This window comes from Ictidomys tridecemlineatus, chromosome 13 (assembly GCF_052094955.1).
Source record: "Ictidomys tridecemlineatus isolate mIctTri1 chromosome 13, mIctTri1.hap1, whole genome shotgun sequence".
Taxonomy (NCBI): domain Eukaryota; kingdom Metazoa; phylum Chordata; class Mammalia; order Rodentia; family Sciuridae; genus Ictidomys; species Ictidomys tridecemlineatus.
This window is the reverse complement of record NC_135489.1, coordinates 26,809,704-26,831,202: the sequence shown is the minus strand read 5'-3', so window position 1 is coordinate 26,831,202 and position 21,499 is coordinate 26,809,704. Positions and strand designations below refer to the sequence as shown.

At 40.3% G+C, this 21,499-nt stretch overlaps 1 protein-coding gene across 1 annotated transcript in view; it reads right to left on the bottom strand.

Annotated features, from left to right (window-relative positions):
- The window catches only part of Pstpip2 (proline-serine-threonine phosphatase interacting protein 2), a 63,328-nt gene that overhangs the window by 41,137 nt on the left and 692 nt on the right, over window positions 1-21,499 (bottom strand). The window lies entirely within an intron of this gene.

Sequence of the window (21,499 nt, the reverse complement as noted above, 5' to 3'; positions counted from 1 at the left end):
TCTAGTTTTGAGTAAAACATGTAAATGGGCATAGAAGCCCAGAGAGCCTCCCTGGAAAGGGAAGTAGGTAAATTAGTTTCCATTATCTACAAAGACTGTGGTTGTGGGAGGCCAGCAGAGAAAGTACACAAGGGTGCTGTGCTTTTGCATTCAAGGACTACAACATGTTCCATAAACAAAGTGAGAGAAGTTATTTCCATGTTTTACATGTTAAAAAAAATGACACATTTGGAATTCCAGTAATATAAAATGCCAATGGGCCAGGCATGGTGGCATATGTTTGTCATCCCAGCCACTCCGGAGGCTGAGTAGGATTGAGTTGGAGGCCAGCCTCAATTTAGGGAGGCCCTAAACATCTTAGCAAGATCCTGTCTCAAAAATAAATAAATAAATAAAAAGGGCTGGGTGGCTCAATCCCCAGTACCAAAAAAAAAAAAAAAAAATACTGACCAAATTAGATGGACAGATATCAGAAGACAGTAAAATAGAGAAGAAAGTATACCAAGTTTCCCAGCAAAATCCTAGAACCTAAGGCCTAAGCTTCCAGTCCATAGAGACTGGAGCAGCCATGGATAATACTCAGGGTGTTTCAAGGACGTTGGGAAGCCCGCCAGTGCCCTGCCCCACACCAAGTGGAAGCAGAGCAGCTGCTTCTGACATTTATACCAAAGCTGTGACAGATGAGGGCTCCACCCTGCAGCAGAATCCTAACAGTGACTTAAAGATCAGAGTAGCAACAGGGAGTGTCCCCTGCAGTCTTCAAAGCCTCCACAGGGAAACATGAAAGAGAAAAAATGGTCAGCACAGCTCTGAGGTCTTCTAAATGCCTTTCCAGGACAATGCCAGATCTACTTAGAAAATCAGAGATTATCAAGTAAAAAGCTGGAAAAAGAATTAAACATAAAAACAGTAATATCTTTCCAGTACCCATTTTAAAATGTAATTAAAATTCAAATATCCTATTCACAATGCCAATAAAAAATCTGTAAAATACTTTTCAAAATGTGAGTCTTTAAAGGGAATTAAACCAGGGAGTACATAACCACTGAGCCACATCCCCAGCCTTCTTCTTTTTTATTTTGAGACAGGGTCTCACTAAGTTGCTTAGGGCCTCAACAAATTGCTGAGACTGACATTGAACTTGTGATTCTCCTGCCTCAGCCTCCTGAGTCGCTGGGATTATAGTCATGTACCACCACACTCATCTTAATGCTATCTCTTTTTAAAACTTACATTCATTATAAAGCCACCCAGAAAAATGGGTGAATGAAACTAGCCCCTAAAATATTTTTTTAAAAAAACAACAACAATAATAATAATAATAATAATAATAATAATAATAATAATAATAATGATTGAAGACTTATTCTATTATACAGAAATAGTACAAAGCTACAAAGATTTTTACTGGACCAAGTCCTACTGCTTGCTGCACAAGAGACCAAGCAAGTCAAGAGACAGGATGTTGAGGCAATACAGGTAACTATTCAAAAAGCCAGCTAGGCTTTTTGGAACTTTAGCCACTCTACTACTGAGCTACATGCCAAGCCCTTTTTATTTATTGACACAGGGACTTGCTAAATTACCAAGGCTGGTCTCCAATTTACAATCCTCCTACCTCAGTCTCCCAAGTAGATAGGATTATAGGTCACTATGCTTCACTTAAAGGAGACATGAAATTAGAAAACAAAGGATGGCTAATTCAATAATTGTTACTGTGACAAAAACTAAAAATACAGCCCTAGCTGGACATGGTGGTGCATACCTGTAATCCCAGCAGCTCTGGAGGCTAAGGCAGGAGGATCGCAAGTTCAAAACCAACCTCAGCAATGGTGAAGTGCTAAGCAACTCAGTGAGACCCTGTCTCTAATTAAATTACAAAATAGGGCTGATGTGGCTCTGTGGTTGAGTGCCCATGAATTCAATCCCTAGTACTAAAAAAAAAAAAGAACCCTAACATAATATTGTAATATTGTAAAATAAATTCCTAGTGAATTAAAGATCTAAAGATAGAAATAATAAACATGAGAAGAAAATATAGAAATATATAAAATATTCAAGTAAGAGAGATTTATCTAAGTATAATTCCAACCATAGAAGATATAAAGGAGAATCCCAACAAATTTCCTATTCTAACTAATAAAATATAGTTTACCAAAATGTAGATTAAAAGATTGATATAAGATACTACCTTTAGCATTGAAAATAAAATGGGAGGAGGGTGCTGAGAATTGAACCCAGGATCTAATGCCTGCTTAGCACACTATCACTGAGCATATGCCCCCAGTCCCTAGCACAGCAACTTCATATCACTTATTTCATTAAGGTGAAAGTAAATTTTCTGTTAAATGGTGCTAAGGCACCTAGTTAGCCATTTTGAAAAAAAAATTTTTAAATTCCAAACCCCACACCACACATAAAAATAAGTTCAAAACAGATCAAAGATCTAGTGAAAAACATGAAACTTTGAGAGCACTAGAAGTAAACATAGGTGAATAACTCTATAATTTGGGAGTTCAAAAGGCTTTCTACTCATGACTTAAAATCCAAATTCCAAAAGTGAAAAAATTTATAAATTTGACCATATAAAATAAATTTTGCAAGTCAAAAAAAACCATTGTGAACAGCATAAAAAGACAACTAACAAAGTAGGAGAAAATACGAGCAATAAAATCATAAAGAGCTAAGAGTCTAAATACATAAAAAAATTATTTTAGATGGGCTCAGGAGGCTAAGGCAGGAGGATCACAAGTTCAAAGCCAGCATTAGCAAAAAGTGAGGCACTAAGCAACTCGTTAAGCTAAGCAAGACCCTTTCGCTAAATACAATACAAAATAGGGCTGGGGATATGGCTCAGTGGGTCAAGTGCCCCTAAATTCAATCCTCTGTATCAAAAAAAAAACAAAAAACAACAAAAACAAAAGAATTATTTTAAATTGACAGAAAAGAACCTAAAATGGGGCAAAAGGTATGAACAAAAGATTATTGTATATTCCTTGAATATATTAAAATATATACAACTTCATTCATACAAAGAAAAATGCAAATGAAGCTTAACTAAGATGCCATGTCTCACCCATCAGATTAATAAAATTAAAAACTGTGACAACACTGTGTTGAAAAAGCTGTGGGAAACATTCACTCATGCATTCCCTATGAGAATGAAACAAGGATTCTCTTGTTACCCAGTTCTATCTGCCCATGTGTTTTATAACATTTTGGTGAAAGTGGGAGTTGGTTCCCTTTTCCCAACCTGCAGAGACTATCTTACAATACAGAATCTATTTATGCTTGTGTTTACAAACTGTATTTGTTGGGTTTGGGTTGTTTTGTTTTTGTCTTTGTTGGCATTTTTTTCAGGTCACTTGGCTTTGATAACAAAGGTAATTGTTATCAAATAATTTGTCTTCACCTTTTCCTGTATTTGTACATAGTGATGCAGTATTAGAGAAGTGCATTGTTTCTGTCATATTTCTGATCTGTGTTGGTGCTCATTTGAGAAAATAAAGTTTTCAAATATTAAAAAAAAAAAAAAGAAAATTAGTCTAAACTTAGGAGAGGAAACTCAGCAATATCAAACCAAGCTACCTATGTGTTAACTTTTTGATCCATCCTGTAAGTTACCCTGATGATTCAACTCAAGCAAAACAAAAATACATGTGCATCAGGTATTCATTGGCGGTACTATTTTTTTCCTGTGGTGCGCTGGGAATTGAACCCAGGACCTTGTGCATGCAAAACAAGCACTCTACCAACTAAGCTATATCCTCAGCCAAAAGAAACAACCTAAAAGCTCCTACATAGGAATGTGATTGATAAACCATGGTACATCCATACAATCAAGTTCTATGCACCCATAAAAAAGGATGAATAGTATCTTTAATATGTGGTATGAAATGATTTCTGGTTTTTATTTTTAAATGAGAAAAGCAAAGGACAGAAGAGTAACTGCAGTGTGGCCATAAAGCCTGTAAACATGGGCATTTCAATATATATAATAAACAATTTAGAACAATCACATTTCAAAACATGATATGTTTAACATTATGATATGGTCAACATATTGTCCTTGATTAGCTATGCATAATTTGATGCATCTTCAAAATTACTATGAATATGGATTACTAAAGTCACATTTTTATTGGTCCCTGCATGTGTATCTTTGATGGATTGCTTTGGGCAATTCATTTTTCTGATTTTCAAAGAATCATCAACTTGACCCAGAAGTACTCAAGCATTAAAGAAAGTTCAGTTCTAAGAATCAAATCAAATTGGCCAGGTGTTGTGGCACATGCCTGTAATCTCAGCAGTTTGGGAGGCTGAAGCAGGAGGATCGCAAGTTCAAAGCCAGACTCAGCAACTTAGTGAGGCCCTGTCTAAAAATTAAAAAGGCTGGTAGAGCATCCCTGCTTCAATCCCCAATATCAAATAAAAAAAAAAAAACACAAGTTGAAGAACTGGAGGACATGCCTGAGAGGAATTTGATGACACATATGTAGGGTAAAACCAGTGGTGTCTCAACATCCTATGACTCATGGGATTCCCTGCTGACTCCCCCAGACATGCCCAGCATTGCCCAGAACTTCAGAGGCAGGCAACTACTGAGAGGCGGCTGTCCCCACAAACAGAACTAGGTTCCCACGAGGGACAAGACTAAGACACTAACCTCAGCAGTCCAGACACTAAGTCAAGAAGCAAGCCAGATCAAACAACCAATGTGCTGGGCGCAGTGGCACACACCTGTGATCTCAGAGACTCAGGAGGCTGAGGCAGGAAGATCTAAAGTTCAAAACCAGCCTCAACAAAAGCAAGGCACTAAGCAACTTAGTGAGACACTGTCTCTAAATAAAATACAAAATAAGGCTGGGGATGTGGCTCAGTGGTTGAGTGGTACCAGTTCATGGTACCACTCCCTGGCCTCCCCACTACAAAAAAAAAAAAAAAAACCAGTGTATTGTCACTACTTTCAAAAGAAAATATAGAACTGGGAGCCAGGAATCCAAAGTAGGTCAAACTCAGAGGAACATCCAACAATGCTGTACCAGCCGACATGTGTCCTCTCACTCCAAGTGCAAAGTTTGCATCCAATCTGCAAAAATTCCAAGCAGCTTCTGATACCTCCATGCCACATCCCTACTGTAATACAATTTTGAAGGTCTTTAATTTCTATCAACTGAATAATCTGGTTGAACTGAATAATCAAAAGGGAATAAAGCTGGAAGTCTGAAGAAACCAACTGTGAAGACAAGCTACTGCATCCCTGAAGAATTCATGTCTGGGGCAGGGTGCAGTGTCACATGCCTGTAATCCCTGCAGCTCTGGAGTCTGAGGCAGGAGGATCACCAGCCTCAGCAATTTAGCAAGATCCTGAGCAACTTGGTGAGATTCCATCTCAAAGAAAATATAAAAAGGGTTGGGGATGTGGCTCGGTGGTTAAGTGCCCCTGGATTCAATTCCCAGTATGAAAAAGAAGAAGAAGGAGGAGGAGGAGGAGGAGGAGGAGGAAGAGGAGGTGGAGGAGGATGAGGAGGAGGAGGAAGGAGGAGGAAGGAGGAAGGAGGAAGGAGGAAGGAGGAAGGAGGAAGGAGGAGAAGAAATATCTGAGGTGCACTACACAGCTGTAAGTGGGAAACCTCAGCTTAACTCTTCATTCTAAGAAATTATGAGTTAATAGAAAATATTTCATGTTAAGGGAAAGATTTCCTTTTTTAAAAACTTAATTTAATTTTATTTTTTTATGTGGTGCTGAGGATCGAACCCAGGGCCTTGCACATGCTAGGCGAGCACTCTACTGCTGAGCCACAATCCCTGCCCTAAAAGAGTTCTTTTCTAAGGTAAAAGCTGGCTTCAGCATATTCATTGCTATTCAGTTTCGTCCATCTTATCCCTTTCTATTTTTGAAACTTCAACACATAATCAGAAGAATCCTTAAAAACAAAACGCCTCCCTTATGCTCTCTGGACTTGCATGTTTCCAAGCAAAGGTAGATTTATGATTTCTAACTTAATCAGAATATCCCATTTCCTAGACCCCGAAACTCTAGTTTATTCTTGGTTCCACCATTCTTAGAATACCTAGATTGTTTTCTGTCATGTTTGAGGTGCTAGGATATTAGAGATAGAGGGCATCTTAGAGATTCACCATATAATTAACTTCCATCTTTTATAAATGAAGAAACTAAGGCCAAGTTTACACTTTGACTAAAGTCTTTATACTCCTAATATGAACAGAAATACATAAATGCAAATGGTATTACTCAACCAGTAATATTCAAATAAATGCAATAATCTCCAAATTGCACATCAGACTAATTAACTTTGGTTCTGAGAAACAACACCAAGTAATTCACTGTGGACTCCAGCCAGCCTCCTCCCATCCCCAAAATATGTGGCTCTTGTTTCTACTTCTTCCAGCTAACTCTTTATAAAAATTGATAACAATTTGTGATATTCTAGAGAATTTTTTCTAAAGTTTTAAATTGAACTTAAACTTTAGATTTTGTTTTGGGGCTTTGTTGTCACAGTTCTGGGGATGGAGCCTGGGACCTCCAGGTGTAACCTTAGTGGTTATACTAAGCAAGTACTCGATCACTAAACTGCACTCCCAGAGCCTAGTTTATTCTTATTCACTGAATCCAACTCAAGTTCAGTGTATTTGGGGTTTTCTGTAATTTAGGTCCATAATTTATGGGAATGAGAATGTTTTGTATATTCAAATCTCAAACTTGAGCATGTCTCAAATAATAGGATTTCTTCTAGCACACGTTCATCCAAGCCCAATGTCTCTGCTCCTTCTCTAACTTGCAGATCCAATGAACATCTTGCATGAGTTTTCAACAGAGTTCTCATGCATATCAGATGTGACATCCATGTAACAATGATGTTCAACTGAGCCAGACCAGTCAGGCTGATTTGCTGAAACTAAATCTCAACTAAATTGAGTGAAAATATATGCCCATACCAATCTGCACACAAATATCTTTTATATAGCAGCTCTCTTCATAATTGCCAAAACTTCTTAGTTATACATGATGGTAAAGTGTATTTTATACATACATGGAGTATAACTTCCCATTCTTGTGGTTGTACACGATGTGGAGTTTCACTGGTTGTGTATTCATATATGAACATAGAAAAGTTATGTCCAGTTCATCTACTCTCTTTCCTATTCCCATCTACCCTCCCTTCCCTTCATTTCCCTTTGTCTAATCAAATGAACTTCTATCCCCCCCACCCCTTATTGTGTGTTAGCATCCACATATCAGAAAGAACATTTGGCCTTTGGTTTTGGGGGACTGGATTATTTCACTTAGCATGATAGTCTCCATTTTCATCCATTTACAGCAAATGCCATAATTTTATTCTCTTTACAGCTGAACAACATATATAAATGGTGGTAGGTACATCCATACAATGGAATATTGTTCAGTGATATGAATGAGCTATCAAGCCACAAAAAGATGTGGGAATCTTAACTGCATATTTCTAGGTGAAAAAGCCAATCTGAAAAGGATACAAACTATATGATTCCAACTGTATGATTTTCTGGAATAGGTAAACTACAGAGAAAGTAAAAAGATCATCAGTTGCTAAGGATTCAAAGAAGGGAAGAAGGGAGGAATAGGTGAAACACAGGAAAATTGGGGGCAGCAAAACTATTTTGGATGTACAATAATGGTGAATATATTATTATTTATTTGTTAAAAACCATATATAACAAAAAGTGAACCCTGGCTTGTGCAGTGGCACCCACCTGTAACCCTAGCAGCTCTAGAGGCTGAGGCAGGAGGATGGAGAGTTCAAAACGAGCCTCAGCAAAAGCAAGGCACTAACCAACTCAGTGAGACCCTGTCTCTAAGTAAAATACAAAATAGGGCTGGGGATGTGGCTCAGTGGTCAAGTGCCCCTGAGTTCAATCTCTGCTACAAAAAAAAAAAAAGCAAACCCTAAAATAAACTATGGACCTTAGACAATAATGTATATCAATTAGCACAGCAATTGTGCCACACTAATGCTACATGTTAATGACAAGGAATGTAGGGTAGGAGAAACCTACCTACACGGGAAATCTTTACTTCTGTTCAATTTTTCCATAAACCTAAAACTGCTCTAAATAATAAAAACCTATTGCTGGGTATGGTCTTGCACGCTTATAATCCCAGTGACTTGGGAGGCTGAGGCCAGAGAATCATGAGTTCAAACCAAGTCTCAACAACTTAGTGAGGCCCTAAGCAACTCAGGGAGACCCTATCTTTAATAAAATTTTTTAAAGGGGCGGGGCCAGGAGGTTGGGGATGTGACTCAGTGGTTAAGCACCCCCCAGTTCAATCCCTGGTACAAAAGAAAGAAAGAAAAAAGAAAACCTATTAATTTTTTAAATTGTTTAAAATGAGATAATCATGTTTTAACTTTCTAGTTAATTACTAGAAACAAGTTTTCTAGTAAATGGGATCATTTCAGGAAATTCACTTTTCTCAAACAAATTTTCAGCAATTTGGCCTGCCTCCTCTGGAAGTCACATTGTAATTTCTATTCCTCAAATATAACTTTCCAGCCTTGCCTTCTCTCTCCACTTCCCCCCAGCAGTTCACAAGCCTGGCTTGACATCTTAATTCACCTGTTACCTCCTTGGAGAAGTTCCCCACATCCAATCTGTCCCCCATACATATCAGTACTCCATTCAATCTCCCAATGTGTAGGCAGATAATAACCCTCCAAAATGTACTAATGTGAAATTAGTTAATATGTGACTTTACATGGCAAAAGAAATTTTACAACTATAATTAAATTATGAACTTTGAGATGAGGAAGTTTATCCTGGATTGTCCAGCTGGGCCCAATGAAATCACATGGGTCCTTAATAGCCAGAGAATCAGAGTAATGTGATTGCTGATTTTGAAGATAAAAGGGACTCACAGGCCAAAATATGCAGGCAAACTCAAGAAGCTTGAAAAAGCAAGGAACTAATTCTCCCCTCCACCTTTCCTCCAACATTCTCTAAGGAATGCAATCTGCTGACACCTTGATTTTAGTCCAGAGAGATTTTTTTTTGAAGTATTCAATTTGTTTTTATTTACAATACCCTATAAAAATGTAAATTTAGAAACTTTTATTTTCATTAATTAGAACCAAACAAAAATAAAGCACAGTAAGGAAGAAATAATAATCAAGTATTCACTTGATCAGTTGTGAAGGGAAGGTAGGAAAGGCGCATAGTGGAAATAGTCAGTAAGTGATGGTGGAGGGAAGCTAGGTAATGTCACTGGGGAACAGCTGGTGAAGCCTGGGTTACTGAATGGGAAGAAATGGAGATGAGGAACAAGGACAGCTGGTTATAACAGGATTTTACTGTTGTACAATACATGTATGTGCAAAATGTTTATTCTCTTTAAATGCCAAGCCTGTCCCCCCACTACATTCGAAAAGGTGAGAATGGCAGAAAGTAGACGGGAAGGGCATGTAAAATTGACTCAGATTTAATCTTCTTCAGAACTGAAATCTCTAGGGACCAAAACCCTTTATCCTGGTTGATTGCTGAAAGGAAGAAGGGTAAGTGACAAAAGATCATGGCAGGCTGTACCTGCTAAGATTTAAACCCAGGTCCTAATCCAGAGAGATTTTTGACATCAAGAACTATAAGATGGTCTGGGAATGTAGCTCAATGGTAGAGCACTTGCCTAGTATAAGTGAGTCCCTGGGTTCAATCTCCAATACTGCAAAGCAAAATAGAATTGTAAAGTAAATCTTGTGTTGTTTTAAGCCACTAAGTCTATGCTAATTTTGTTATAGCAGCAATAGGAAGCTTATACATCCTATATATTTCCTCTACTGCAATCAATTACCAAGATCCTTAATTGTATGATATATTTATTTGGTTACTCTGAGTTTCATGTACTAGGGTATGGACATCTCCTTTTTGCAACTAGCATAAAGGAGATACTCAGTAAACAATCGTTAAAAATGGGGATTTTCATCCCAACTCTGACAGGTATGCTTACTGGAATGTTACAATGCAGATACAGTGACTCAGTGAAGTTACATCCACTACCAGCTAAAGATGGAACAATAATAGCAGAGCCAAGCAGGGCCAAACCCAGACCCACCAGGGCCTTATGCCACTGAGCCCTCTAGGATATCATTGAAAATAGTATCACAGCCAAAGTACAGAGATGGGGTTGTTGAGACAGAGGATCCCGGCATTGCCAGGGTTGGTGTAGACAAGGCCTCATAGAAGGGAACATTCTGGAAGCCTTAGGCAAGAATTTTTTCTTTCTTTCTTTTTTTTCTCCCTTTCTTCCTTCTTTCCTTTCTTCCTTCTTCTCTTTCACCAGGGATTGAACCCAGGGTGCTTAACCACTGAGCCACACCCCCCAGCCCTTTTTAAAATATTTTATTTAGAGACAGGGTCTTGCTGAGTTGTTCAGGACCTCACTAAATTGCTGAGTCTGACTTTGAACTCATGATCCTCCTGCCTCAAGCTCTTGAGCTGCTGGGATTATAGGTGTGCGCCACTGCACCTGGCTAGCGGAAAGAAATTTCTAGGTGGAAAAGCAGGGGATGGAAGTAACTGTTTTGTTTTGATCATTTGAATCGCAATCGCGGGGCCTATTATGTAAAACATAGGCTCTCTCCTAAGAGAAGAGGAAATAAAATTTGAAATCATTATTGGAAGGTGGTTGCGAGTAAGAGATCCCTAGGATAAGCTTCCTCTGGGTGGGACCCCAGGCAAATGGCTCTTTATGACACTTTCTTTTTCTCTTTTGCTGATTGTTAGCATGCCTGGATGTGATATCTGGTGCTGTGCCTCCAGCTGGACCTCTTGTCATAGGTAAAATCAGTGTCAACTCTTTCCAGACTAGTCCAAACTTTTAGTTGTTATGAATGAAACTGTTTCTAGTAAATCGTGATTCTTTTCATATTTGTAATATTTCTTTAGGCTGGATTGCTAAAAGAGGTAACAGTGCAACCACTTGCGATTGTTAAGTCTCATAACACAGACAGCCAAATCCTTTCCAAAAACAGCTCCAACAGTTTACCCTGCCTCTATTTTGCCTCTGGCAAAAACGTACTTCCTGTTTCCCTGTTCCTTCCCCAATGAAAGGCATTGGCACTTTTTTTAAACTACCTAAATTTGTTAGGTGAAAAACATAACCCTAGTACTGTTTTCATTTGAGTTTTATTATTATTATTATTATTATTATTATTATTATTATTATTATTGAAGTCAAATGGTTTTCTGTATTTTCACAATTCATTTTTATCCTCATTTGTGAATTGGAAAGATCACTTTTAAAACCAGTTGGCGCATGCCTGTAATCCCAGCAGCTCTAGAAGCTAAGGCAGGAGGATCTCTTAGCTTCAGCTAAAGTGAGGTGCTAAGCAACCCAGGGAGACCCTGTCTCTAAATAATATACAAAATAGGGCTGGGGATGTGGCTCAATGGTGTAGTGTCGCTGAGTTCAATTCCAAGTACCAAAAAAATACCCATAAGAAAAGAGGTAGAGAAAGCAGACGTATAATCTTCCTTCTAAGGAAAAACCCAGAATCTTTACACAGCACTTTACCACTGAACTACATCCTCACCCTTTTAATTATTTATTTTGAGACAGAGTCTCACTAAGTTGCTAAGGCTGGCCTCAAAGTTCTGATCCTCCTGCTGCCTCCCAAGTAGCTGGGATTGCAGGGGTGCACCACCACTCCCCTTATAGGGCAACTTTCTGTTTTGAACTCCTAGCTTCATTTCCCAACTGGCTGAACTTGAGGTGTGCACCCCCTGGCTTATGAAGCCTCTGGAGGGGCCCCAAACACACACACAGCCCCTTTTCTTTCTTTCTTTGCAGCACAGATGAACGGTTCTGATTATTGGAAGCAATCACAGGGTCAAATGCTTTCTTTAAAATCTTGACTTTTTTTTCATCATGAGGGTTTTGTTGTTTTTTCTTTTTTGTTTATTTTTGCATTAACTGATTTTCAAAAATATTGCATTATGAGCTGAAGATGTATGCACAAGGTCCTTGGTTTGATCCCCAGCACTGCAAAAAATGTGTGTGTGTGTGTGTGTGTGTGTGTGTGTGTGTGTGTATGTCTGTGTACACATTAAAGAATTATTTATCTTGCCAGTTGCAGAAGCTCGCACCTGTAATCCCAGCGACTGGAGAGGCTAAGGCAGGAGGGTTGCATGTTTGAGGCCTGCCTCAGCGACTTTTGAGCGTCCTGTCTCAAAAAATAAAAAGGACAGTGGATGTGGCTCAGTGGTTAAGTACCCCAGGTTCAATAGCTGGTACTCTCCCCAAAGAATTATTTACTGAGAGACTTTTTTGGCACTCCCTTATATTTCGGACCCAAGCCCAGTATCTCCTGGCCTTATATTCTCCTCACTCAGCAGAGACCTCTACCTCTACAAGGGCTCCCCAAAAAGGTAAATCACGGTTGCACAGGTAAATCATGTGCACATGATTTCATCACTACATTTCTTGGGGAGCACTCAAAAGATTATTTTAATTTATAGAATGTATGATTTTTCTACAATTAACACATGTTGTAGAATATATGATTAACCTTCCATTTATACACTTAAATAAAATCTAGCTGGTTATAGTGGCACACATCTGTAATTCCAAGCATGAGGATCGCAAATTAACGAGACCCTTTTTCAAAATAAAAAAATAGATAAGAACTGGGCATTGGCTCTGTAGTAGAGGTCTCCTAGCTTCATTTCCCCAATACACCTCCCCTCTCAAAACAAAAAATTGTCCATTCACTTCTAGACAGGCAAGTCTCTGCTTAAAAGCCAAGGTGGTAAGGAGGAGTCTGAATACAGGGATAAGTATTAGGCTGGTCCTGTCACCAGCTGGATGCAGTCCCCAGTGCCTAAAGAGAAAGGTCTTGGCCTTGGTATGAACAGGTGGCCAGCTGGGTTTGACACTTTTATTCTATGATCTGAACAGGTGTGCCTGTTCCATTTTTAATATATTAAGAAAAAATATTTTTAACATGGTGCAGAGATGTGGGCATGGAGTACCGGGATTTAACCCAGGACCATGAGGCACATCTCTAGCTCTAATTCTTCATTTTAAAAGCTATATTTATTTTATTATAGAAAAAATCTAAAGCACAGATAAGCAAAAAGAAAATAATTACATTTTTCAAATTGCCTAAAATCACAGAGAAAACAATGATTGATATTTGTTTTACAACCCCTAAGTATTTTCCAAATAGTATTCCACTATGTCTTCATATTTTTTAAATGAAAATGAGGTCTTTTTTTTTACAAATTGTTTAATAACTTTCTTTGAGTTATTATTATAACTACCTTTCCTGGTGCTTGTTTTAAAGAATAATTGTTAGAAACTAAGACGAAATTTCACTTGTTCTAAAAATTCCTTAAATTTTAAGTGATTGCACTCATCAGTTTCATTCTTTTAAATTAATTTAATTGCAAAGACCCTACGCTGTTGACATACTAGTGCATCACATCCACAAAGCCACCTCCTCAGCACAATAAGGACCACTTCATCAGTTTGAGGCACTGTCATCCTAGAACCAGGCTTGCAGATCTCACTAGCCTTATGCACAACAGGAAGCTCAGGTTCCAAGTCATTGGCAGGGTGGCTATGGACAGGTCATCTACATTCCCTGAGTAGAATAGTGTGAAGACCTTAAGTGGCACCTATCCAGGACCAAAACAGCGGTGGCTGCCTTTGCCTGGTGGCCTCTCCCTCTCCCCCCATATCCTGTTCTCTTTGAATCCATCACAATTCCCTGCTAAATGGATGCAATCTTTCTCAGGGGCTCTGGTCTTTCCAAGCTTCTAGCTTCTCCATCTGAAACCCTAACACCAGGACTTTCCCGGCCCTTTGAGAACAGAGAGGCTCTGGCTTGCCAAGCCCTTGGCCCTCAGGCCTGTCATTTAGTTTCTACAAGAGGCCACATTACTCCAGGTAGGTGCCTTGACTCTTCCAAGTCATTTGCTCCCTTTGACTTAGAATTGAGGACACATGGGGGAACATGAAGGTTATTCATCCACAGATGCCACCTACACTGCCCAGGCAAGAGCAATACCAACCTATGTCAGCCAGGGAGAGACCCCATCCAAGACAGTGGCCTTGAGGTGGGGCTGGTCAGAGTCAAGTTGACTGCTCCTGTGGGCAGGAATCATATGAGAATCCTGCTTAAACAGATGGATACTAACTACCATAGGACAGGTAGATGAGAAAGCCTGAGCGAGGGACAGACAGCCCATAGGATTAGCCCACAGTGACTAGACCTGGCCTGGCCATCTGCAAGAGTGTGGACAAAGGCCTCTTGTAAATGCTTTCTATTCCTCACAGTTGAGGTCTTTTTGAACATCTAATTCAGATCCTATAGGATAGGATCTGATCTCCTGGGGATGGAGAAAACAGTGTCTGTGTTTTATAACCAGGAATATGTCCTTGGAGCAAAAAGAGGTGAGGAACAGTGAAAGGACTGACACTCCTATGAGAGTGGAAAAAGTCTGAAATTATCATCATGGAAAGGGAGAGAGCAATTTATTAGAGAAACAGGTGACAGGAACACAGCTGCGCAGTGACAAGTTCTGTCACATGATTCCAGAAATAGATATGTAAAGAATCTCAATTTTAAATTCCTTACATTAATAATATACAACACAACATTATTGATTACAGAAAAGTTTGGAAATTGCATATTTTGCCATATTTGCATATGAAAGAGAATAGTTGTGTCACTTATGTTTTTAAATAGTTGTCAGGAAAATAGCAATATTTAAAATTAAGTTGTGATATTTTAATACACAATACAAAATAATACATATACTATGATTATATTAATACAGAGAAAAATGTTGGGAAAAAATATCAAATTACTAATGATATCTTTTTAATTTTCTCAATTTTTTTTTCACCAGCAATTGAACCCAAGGATGCTTTATCAATGAACCACATCATCCCCAGCCCTTTTATTTATTTATTTATTTATTACATTTTATTTATATAAGGGTCTCACTGAGTTGCTTAAGGCCTTGCTAAATTGCTGAAGCTGGCTTTGAACTCATGATCCTGCCTCAGCCTCCTGAGCCATGGGATTATAGGCATGCACTACCATTCCCAGCTAATTTTCTTAATATTACGTGACTAGTAAAAACTATTATTTTAATGTCAGGTGTAGTGATGCATACCTATAATCCCAACAACTTGGGAGATTGAGGCAGGAGGATTGCAAGTTTGAGGCCAGCTTTAGCAACTTAAGAAGAATTCATCTCAATATTAAAGAGGGCTGGGGATGTAGCTCCATGGTAAAGTGTCCCTGGTGGATTCAATCACCAGTATACCCTCCCCCAAAAAAGCTTATTATTTTAAAATTTCATGTGAGAATCATCTTCTTGAATAGAAAATTATTTCATTTGTACCACTGAGCTGACCCTCAGGCTGAAATTTTTTTTTCTTTTTGCAGTACTGAGATTGAACCCCAGAATTCTACCTCTGAGCTAAACCCCCAGCTCTTTTTATTTTTTGTTTGAAGATGGGGTCTTGCTAAATTGCGGAGGCTGTCCTTGAACTTGCAATCTTCCTGCCTATCCTATGCCACACACATAGTGATATTTACTTTAAATGGTCTGATGAAAAAATATGTGTATTCAGTTAGAAGAGGAGAAATTCAGATAGCAAATGGGGCTGAACATTAAGAAAGCTGAAGCTGGGTGCAGTGGTGCATGGCTGTAATCTCAGTGACTCAGGAGGCTGAGCAGGAGTATCACAAATTCAAAGCCACCTTCAGCAAAAGCGAGGTGCTAAGCAACTCAGTGAGACCCTGTCTCTAAATAAAATAAAAATATAACTGGTGATGTGGCTCAGTGGTCGAGTGCCCTGAGTTCAATCCCTGGTACCAAAATAAGAAGAAAAGAAAGCTGAGTGAAGGACATTTGTGAATTCTTTATAGCCTTGAGATTTCTGTAGCTTTGAAATTTTTCTAAATAAAAAGTAAAAAAAATGATGGTATAGTTATATAAGGAAGTAGAAATGGTGATATGAAAGAGCTAAATCCGGTGTCGTGGCTTGCTCTTGTAATCCTAGTAACTTGGGAATCTGAGAGCTGAGGATGTAGCTCAGTAGTAGAACACCCAGATCCAATACCTAGTATCAGAGAGAGAGAGAGAGAGAGAGAGAGAGAGAGAGAGAGAGAGAGAGAGAGAAACTAAATCTTGTATGACAGCCGTAAATCAAGAGTTAATGTTTCAAACTCTCTATGTGGAGCACACCTAAAATCCCAGCAGCTCGGGAGGCGGAAGAGTCAGGAGGATCTCAAGTTCAAAGCCAGTCTCAGCAAAAGCAAGGTGCTAAGTAATTCAGTGAGACCTTGTCTCTAAATAAAATACAAAATACAGCTGTGAATGTGGATTAATGGTTGAATGCCCCTGAGTTCAATGCCTGATACCAAAAAAAAAAAAGAAAGAAAAAGAAAAGAAAAAAAGAAAGAGCAGTATAAACCAGGCACAGTGATGTGTGTTCATGTAATTCCAGCATCTCAGGCAACTGGGAGTATCCCGAGTTTGAGGCCAGACTCAGCCATTTAGCAAGGACTGGGAATGTGGCTCAATGGTAGAACATCCCCAAGTTCAACTCCCGGTAAAAAATACACAACACATACACACACACACACACATACACACACACACACACATACACACACACACACACATACACACACATGAGAAGTATAATCATACTTTATACAGTGGTAGTATGAAAAAAAGAAAAAAAGAGCTAAGAGTTTCTGCAGACTCATGTTGATTTTTAAAAAAATATAGGAGAGGAAAACACTATTTTTTAAATTATAAGCCTTTTGAAAATATTTGAATTTTTAAAGCATGTATCTGTTTTATCGTGACTTTAAAAAAAAAAGTTAACTTTTACCAGCCAACTCTCTGTGCTTTTCCACTTATCCAGATATTGTCTTATATGTTTCAGTAAGATATTTTTTATTTTCTTTAAAAGATAGGTCCCATGCTTTATTTGTTAAATTTTTCAGGTAAAAGAAGATACAGAATTTTGACAATTACTTTAAAGAGAGCTTCCTCTGGTCGCTCTGGAAAGAATGAGTTGGAGAAGGGTGGCTGCCAATGACTTCACTTTGCCTTTTGCAAAATAATATAAAATAGTCTTCATGGTGTTCTAGGGACCACATCCAAGACAGAGTTTTTAAAAATTAGAGCAACAACCTAAACATTGTATAAAGTAGTGCATGTGGTCACCATGGAGTGGCTATTGTGGTAGTGGGTTTTTTTTTTTTTTCCTTTCTCTCTTTACATTAAAAGGGTGGGGGGGGGGGCTCCCACGCTAACCTACTGGCACCTTATAGAGAAAAGGGCTGCCAGTCATAGCATCAGCTCCAGCTCTGGAAAAGTCCCCAAAGGAAAAGATCCCAATCCGGTCAAAGGTTTGGGAGCAGAGGGACAGCCCTGAGTTGACGATAGGTTAATAAGCTAGTTCAGATAGCCCCAGGATTTCCCCCAGGTCAATCCCCAGGTAGAAAGAAAAGCCCCGCCTACTGCAGGTACAAGAGGCGAGACCCAGACTAGGAAGCTGCAATGGACATGAGCCTTGCGAATCAGGAAGACTCTCCAGGGACAGGAATGACCTGGAGCTCAAGTGAGGTACCTGGAAATCCCCTGGGGTGGGAGGACACTGCTTTAATCTCCCTCTTCAGGTTCTACAGTCACCTGTGTGTGCCCACACTGGAAAGACACTTGTGTCCGAGCACAGCCCATCTGAAGAGCACTGTGTCTGATCCTGCCCAAGACAGGAATTTCTCCTCCACTGTGGCCAGGCCATTTCCTGGAGCTGTGGATGTGGCTTAATGGTCAAATAATAAGCCACATCCACATCCCTGGTTATCATCTTATTCCAATGAGCAGCCATTGAAGTTAACAAAAATAAATTACACAGCAAAATAAATTAACCAACGAGGCACAAAGTCTGTACAGGGAGGAGTGGAAGAGAAGTCACACTAAGGCTGTCACTAATATCAGGCAAACTCAAGTTGGGGCCCATCCCAGTTTTGTTTATTTGTTTGTTTGTTTTTATACCAGGACTTGAACCCAGGGGCACTTAACCACTGAACCACATCCCCAACCCTTTTTATTTTTTTATTTTGAGACAAGATCTCACTAAGTTGTTTAGGGCCTTGCCAAATTGCTGAGGCTGGCCTCGAACTTGCAATCCTCCTGCCTTAGCCTTCCGAATCTTTGGGATTACAGGCAAGCACCACCAACCATACCCAGCTTTCCAATCCCAGTTTTAAAGAAATCTGATTATTTCCCTTTGAAACCTATCCACCAAAAGTTTCCATTAAATTAACATTTTCATCATGCATTTAAATATGATTATTTGCAAAGTACGAATTGACTTATACTTTTTCAGGAACATGTACTTCATTTTACCATGGGCTTCTCCACTCCTTGGAATATTTTTCTCTTGGGCCTGCGAGACAGGGCCTTCTCCCTGTCTCTCTTTCTCTGTCCCCTCGCTCCCCTCCCTAAAAACAGGTATTCACCAAAAGTGCTTATATATATATATATTTTTTTTTTTGGACTTTATCTCTTTATTCTTTCTTCTTGAGTAACTGTCCCCTACCTCCTTTGTCATCCATGTTGATAACAATAGCTAATAATTACAAGTGCTCGCTCTGTCCTAAACACTGTACTGAACCCTCTGGTTTAATCCTCACAAGAGTCCTGTGGATTAGACGCTATTATTATACCCATTTTTATTCATAGGACAACATAGGCTTGACGGATTTAAGCAACCTCCCCAAGATTACCCAACTAGTAAGAGCCAGTGTGTCTCACAGCCTCTGCTGACCGCCAATGACACTCCTGCACTTCATGCTATTCCATGAATTCTCTCACCTAGACACCCTTTCCAAGAGCTAACTCCACCAGCCCCACAAACCCATCAACCAGCAAATATCAGGGGTACACAATGCCACGTTTGTACTGAGTTATTAAAATATTAAAATACTTCCAAACTCTGTTGCCTGGTACCTGTCCTATGCCCTGAAAACTTCCACTGCAGCAAGATCGCCCCAAAGAAGCAACCCTGGCATGGTGCAGAGGGGCAGGAACATGTACTGGTGCAGAGGGGAGCTTTGCACTCTGCTGGTCTTTGCCCTTGCAGGTGCTAAACTTGACTACATATTGTTTATATAATTTCTGCCACCTCCTCCTCCTCCTTCTGCCTCTGCAAACCAGTTCCTCCTACTAACTTCCTTATTTCAGGGGCCCCCACCTCATTTTCCAGTTCCCCTTCTACGCAGCGTGATCCCGCCCTCCTTTCCTCTCCTGCTTTCATTCACCTTCATTCTGGTCTGCAGCTTTGACCTCTTTTACTTCTGCAGTATCACCTTCCACCTCCATCCCCTCCCTACAGTCTCCGCCCTGGAACAGATCCCTCTGCCTCTGGCCCAGTTTCCTTGACTCCTGCCAGTCAGTTCCCATTCCCAGTCCCTTCCTCCTCCATATTGTTAAGATCAGGTGTTCAAGGCTAAAACTTCCCTTCCCACCTTACATCCTAAAAGACATCCATCTTCAAACCAACTGGTGGTTTTACCTTTATATTAGAGTGCCTTATCCAGAGTAATTTGTTAAATCTAGTAAATCGATATCCATCTGTTTCCAAAGTTTTCTTCCTATTCCAATTACCACCTCTCATCCCTAAAACACAAATGTTATAGCCATTACCTCAGTGCTATCACACCCTGCTTTTTCTACTCCCTGAGAGTAGAACACCTGATCTTAACAATGTAGGGGAGAAAGGGACTGGGAATGGGAACCCTCTGGCAGGGGTCAAGGAAACTGGACCAGAAACACTGGAAGGCAGCACGTAGATCTCCCAAAGCTTCTCCCTGCCCCTTTTTTCCCTGGTCCTGGCTGACCATGTCCTATCCGTCTGATTCCTGGGTATCCATATGCTAAGAACTATGGCAGGTGCTGGGAGCTTAGCTGGAACCCTCCTACCCTGCAGGAACTCATGGCTGGAGCTGCAGGAGAAAGACAGACTCATGTGAAGAGATAAAAGATGGCTCACCTCCACCCTGGCATGCCCAAGAGGCCATACAGACAGCTAAACTGGGACACTCTTGTTCTGCGCCACTCTTTTTGAGGCACTTGCTGAGCAATTAGTCCATGCAGAGTTGTGAGCCACTATTTCTCAGCCCTAAGGCCTTGGGAATGTTGCTTAAGTTCCCTGTCACTCCATTTCCTCATCTATAAAGTTGGATAGTAAGTAAGCTACCTCATCGGGTAACTGCGAGGGAAGCATTCAGAGCACTTTGACAGAGTTGGTGTGCAGTAAGGATAGCAATCATTTTTATTATCTGACGTCAATGGTCACAGGAAATTAAAGATGCAGAATGCCTCTGCAAACTGTCACCTGGGATCTCAGGGAATTTCTGAAAGTAGAAGCCCAGAGAGTCTCTCCCAGAGAACATCATCCAAACTCCCTCAACCCAGACCTCATTCTGTCCCTTCCCTGACCACTCCACAAAGAATACATAGGGAACAGCTGGGGAACTTGCTTACAGTGGCCAGGGGCCCTCTGAGGATGGAGATTTCAACTCTCACCAAGGCACATACCCTTTGGATTCAGGCCCATTTGGCTCATTCAAGAAATATTTGGCGAGGATCCACTGTGTGCCTGCAATGCAAGGGGTAGTGGTATAGACAGTAGGCACGGTACCTGTCCACAAGTGCTGTATTCTGTGGACCACCAAACTCATTAGCTAGTAAATGCTATGAAGTTTCAGAACAGGCGCTATGTGAGCAGGGCCTACTGGGTGCAGTAAAGAAAGGCTTCCCAGAAGGGACACTTGCACTGAGACCTGAAAACTGGGTATCACATTTTGAGGGGGGAAAGGCTTTTCTTCACAGTGCCTGTCATGGACGCAAAAGTACTATACTGTGCTTGAAGAATTCCCAGACTTCCTGTGAGCACCAGCCGTGTGGTTATTGATCCTCTCTGTGAGGCTGCCACAGCCCTTCATCCTACTGGTGAGCGGTACCCAGGACCTCAAAAATGTCAGCCTCACAAGATAGGGTCTAAACTTTGTCCCCTGAGGACAGACAGCCAACTTTCTCCACACAACAACCCAGGGGACAGGGACCTGCTAAGTGGTTGTGATGCTAGATAGGAGTCAAGTAGGGTCCCAAGCAGGGCCCCTAGGCTGCTGTGGGCCAGCTCTCAGGTGTGGCAGCTTCTTGATCCTTCTTAAAGGGATGAGGGTCCTTCGTCTGAATTAGGAGGCATGGATCTTTAAGAGATACCTGGGGAGTGATCTTTAAGAGATACTTGGGGAGTGATAGGCAGGGAAAGAGGACTGGACAGAGGGAAGGGACAAGAAGATATGACACCTATGAATTGAACCAGCCCTGGCTGGCCTTAGATGCCTCCACCAGCTCCTAAGTTCTCTCTCGCCTTGGACTCCCTGGGGTGCCTCATGGGCTATGA